This window comes from Sciurus vulgaris (genome assembly GCF_902686455.1).
Source record: "Sciurus vulgaris genome assembly, chromosome: X".
Classification (NCBI taxonomy): Eukaryota; Metazoa; Chordata; class Mammalia; order Rodentia; family Sciuridae; genus Sciurus; species Sciurus vulgaris.
The window spans coordinates 82,240,109-82,244,679 of record NC_136471.1 but is presented as its reverse complement, the minus strand read 5'-3'; the positions used below and the strand labels follow the sequence as shown (position 1 = coordinate 82,244,679).

The window sequence follows — 4,571 nt, the reverse complement described above, 5'->3', positions numbered from 1 at the left end:
AATTGATTTATTTAGTCCATGGTTCTGGAGGTAAAAGAGCATGGCTCCAGCATCTTCTCAGCTTCTGGTGAGTGTCATGGTAGAAAAGTGATACAGCAAGGAGGTGTGTGCAAATAGAGGCACACATGGGACAGAGTGAAGGGTTGTCCCAAACTAAATCTTTATAAGAGCCCAGTCTTATAATAACTAACCTGCTCTTGTAGGAACTGCATTAATCCCTTCATGAGGGTGGACACTGCACTACCTCATTTTTTTAGTACTGTGCAGTTTTATTAACTGTTCAAGTACCGTAGCATCTGGTTAGATTGGGACAGAATTGGGACTGAAAAGTGAACAGATATTCAGCATCTAACAATTTGAAAGGAGCCACTACATATTCTTCACAAACACATTTTCACTGAGCCAATACAGTACTAGCCATTAACCCAGTACGCAAAGTGCACTAAAGTAGAAAAGATGCAACAATAAAAATAGCTACAATAAAAAGACCTACACTTTAGAAAAAAAATTAAACATTTTCAGTTTTTCCCCTTTGTCCCCTAAAACAACATCTTATAGTCTAGATCTATCTATACAGTCTTACATCAGCTTCTAGAATATTTGTCAGGAGGGAAAAAATAAAACGACTCTGGCCAATACAGTCTTTGGATATTTAGGAAGGGGAAGGGGAGAAAGTCAGTTCTCAGAACAAATTAGTCAGATTCAGTCTCATCAGTAGGGTCTTAGGATTCTTTGTCCTTCTGCACTTCTTCAATGTGCTTATCCTTCTCTCACAAATGCTCCAGTTTGGCAGTCAGTTTTGCCTCTCAGTTCTCTTTGTTAGCTTCCCATTTTGTGGGTCAGTTTTTTTCTTCTATTGCTTTCTGAAGTACTTCTTTCTCATGCTCTCCTTTCTCAGGAAGCTGCTTCAAGACTTGCTCAGCTGCGCAGCTACATGGTACTTGCATCTTTCTTCTGCAACTTCTAATTTCTTCTGAATTTCCTCCAGGTAAAGATCCCTTTTCTTTGGAGGGAAAAGGGGTAAATCTAGTTTGATTTCTTTTGACCGAGGGCTAAGAATCAGCTTAAAAGTCTGGCCTGAGGCATGCTTCTCCAGTTCTTTCACCTGAATATCAGAAGCCATGGTGAATAGAAGACAAGAGACTGGCAGTATATTCTACACAATCCACTGGTAAGGAAAGCCCTGCTTGGTCGGAACCACCTGGCCACACTCACCTAATTGCCTCTTAAGAGTTCCATCACCTCTTATCTCCAATATAGTTGGAACCAAACTTCAGCATGAGTTTTGATGCAGAGAAACCATATTGAAACCATAGCAGTTGGTGTAAGTGAGAGCATATCAATTCAGAAGCTAGGCACTAAAAAGCAGTTTGTATCTTCTTATCCCTGTCACCAATCGGGGACCAGCCTAACCTAGATCAGCTAATATTCAGGCCTCTTAGTGACAAATTAGTGTTTATAATATGGCATTAAAATTAAATTATTATGCAGCCTTAGTAATAGTAAACACTGATTGATAAGCCCTTTGATACAACTTTCCTTAGATTCTATTCAACCTAATGCCAAAATATCTGTTCCATTGACTCAAATCTATCATCAAAATGTTCTAACTAGTCTCCCTATTTTAAGGTGTCTGCTCCTACAGTCAGTCTTCCACAATTACAGCATAATTACAATAAAAAGAAATAAAACAATGAAATCCAATCATATAATCCCTTAAACTCTTCACTGGCTCTCTAGTATCCCCAGGATAAGATCAAATCCCTTACTCTGGCATTACAGGACTTTCTATACTACTTTATCTGTAAAACCTCCCCTGTTCCCCTTTTTATCTTCCAATCACAAAGCTAAAACATGTTCTGTAGTTTTAGGTCCTTAGGCCTTTATTCTTCCTTATTTTCCCTTTCTTCTTCCCTTTGGGGAAGGCAGAACATAAATATCAACTCTTCTCTGCATCCTTCTGTGATTCCCACTACTTCCCCAAACCTAGAAAATTTCGTGCTCCTCCTTTTTGCTTCTGTGAGGAACTGTTTATCTCACACTTCCTTCAGCATTGAGTTATAATTAGTTCCTTAAGCAATCACCTTCTCCACTCCCTGTGAACTTCCTTGTATAATTTTTTCCAACCCCTTCTCACTTCCATGACCTTCCCATACCTAAAACAGAACATGGCACAAAGTATGTGCTCAACAATGAGAGTGCTGCATTTAAAGAATTCTCTAAATCCTGATGCTCCATCTGCTAGGTGTTGTATTAGGGGCATTTATATCCTCCCCCAATTATTCCCCCTCCCTTACCTTCATATTTCTAATATGATCATCCTTCAGTAAGAAATTCCTTGAGGGTAATAAAATCTCCCTTTGAAAATCATTTGATACCTGCAAGTGTAAGAAAAGGACAATGTTAGTTGTTGCCTGGGCCTACCCTTCCTTCTACCTGAGATAAGGTAATAAGCATTTTGTTGTAGAAAAGGGTGGGGCAAGGATGTTGTGTAGAGTTACATAGGATGCACACTGCAATTCTAAGGGGTACCACTCTGCTAGGCTGGGTATAGACTCAACATGCACAACCAGGATGGCACCTACAGAGAGTGGTTCTAAAACACAAAGCACAGGAGAGAGAGCAACCAGAGAGTACTGTGAAGACCAAGAGAGGACAGAAGAGTATAAAAGTGAAGAGAATAAAAGAAATAAAAGAAAAATAATAAAATAGAAATAAAAAAAAGAAATAAAAGAAAAAGAATAAAAGAGAAAGATGAAAACCAAGGGCTCAAGGTTATAGCATTTTTTCCACATGCCACTGTGGTATGAGCCTTCATTATGCAGCAAATTTAGGAAATGAAGACTGTGATTCAGGACAGAGTTTTCTTAGAAATTGTAAACATGTGCTTTGTCTAGCAGGTCTGCCTGCTAAACCCTGGTGACAAATCTTGAACTTTATACTACAGTTTAGATATGAGGTGTTTCCCAAAAGTTCATGTGAGACAATGAAGAATTTTCAGAGATGGTGAGAAGTATCATCTAATGGGTGGATGAATCCACTGATATTGATTAGCTGAGTGGTAACTGTAGGCAGACAGGGCGTGACTAGAGGAAAAAGGTCACTGGAAGTTTGCCTTTGGAGTTTATATTTTGCCCTTGGTAAGAGGATATTTCTTTTTGTTTCCTGGTTGCATGTCCTGAGCTGGTTTTCTCCACCAGATACTTCCACCATGATATTCTGCCTCACCTTGGGTCCACAGCTCTGGAGTCAGCAGGCAGATCATGGATTGAACCTCTGAAAGAATGAGCTAAAATAAGCTTTTACTCCTCTACATTGTTCTTGTCACATCTTTTGGTCAGAGCAAATAAAAAAGTTAACTAAAATTCTTTGCTACTATCCCCAACTTTATGCTTCAAGGAGTTTCCAAATAACTCTTCTTCTCTATCTCAATTCCCTAGATCACTCCCAAATTTCTGTGTGACCTTAGGTTGATCTTTTCTCATCTCTGGGCCTATGGGCCCCTGTTTTATATCAAAATGGATACTGTGTATCTCTTATTCCATAACTGCAATGTTTTTGTGAATGTGAGCATGTATGTATACATATGAACTTGGACATATCTCTGCACCTCCTACTTCAGTTTCCTCATTTAAAAAACAAAAATACTTAATTCAGGTGATCTCTTAAAACTCTTTCAGTATTAAAATATGATAATCCTACAATTCTGCAGTCCAGATGACCCCAACCAAGCTTTTGTCCCTTAGTCACATCTTAGGGCTCCCCCTTGTATCCATTCTGTATCGTCATTATCCTCCTATTTTCTCTATAGTTTAAGGATGCTTCCCCTCTTGTAACTCCCAGAAAGAAAAACGAAGATTCCTAGACCCTCCTTGAGAGGTAGGGAGTCATGCTCCCCTCTGACCACATCACTCTTAGCTGCAAAGAGCTATAAAAATGCCAGCTGTTTGAAGCATTCTCCTACTGCTAATAGGACTTTTTTTTCCCAGTTGTCTTGAGAAACTAAATCATTCTCCAAATAAACCTATTTAAGTTTATGATAAATGTGATTTAAGTGAGAAAATTATCACCATCCCAGGCTGGGAAAAGCACTCCAATCTCTCTAGGGAAGAAATACCTTCATTAACCAGGGCCTCTCCCAAAATCTTCAAGGCCAGGTCCTCACCCTGGGTTTGGTACATAGAGAAATACAATGTCTGGGGAATGCAGGGAGCACACAATTTTCCCCAGCCCTCTTGTAGAAACAGATATTCAAGGATCTTTGAGATCTCAAGGGAATCATCCTAGACTGTCTCCTGCCCTCATCCTGAGCAGCCTTTCTTCCAAGGCAGACAGAAGAGATATCTCCTATTTGTAAAGGCCTTTGGATATATCATTCTACCTTTTATACTAGAATATTCAGATCAATGAGGCTTCTTCAAGATCTTCAGTTCCATCTGTTTTTTTTTTTTTTTTACAGAGATAGAGAGATTGAGGCTTAGAGAAAAAATTGTCTTACACAAGATGACATGTTGAGTCAGTAGCAAATGCAGAGTCTTCCTAGATTCTGGAAGAGCAACAAACACATAGTT

At 39.1% G+C, this 4,571-nt stretch overlaps 1 pseudogene across 1 annotated transcript; it reads right to left on the bottom strand.

Moving 5' to 3' along the window:
* Positions 1-322: 322 nt before the first annotated feature.
* On the bottom strand, positions 323-1,187 carry LOC306651220 (stathmin-like; annotated as a pseudogene). Its single transcript has one exon. The product of its transcript is annotated as a stathmin-like (transcript).
* Positions 1,188-4,571: the final 3,384 nt, after the last annotated feature.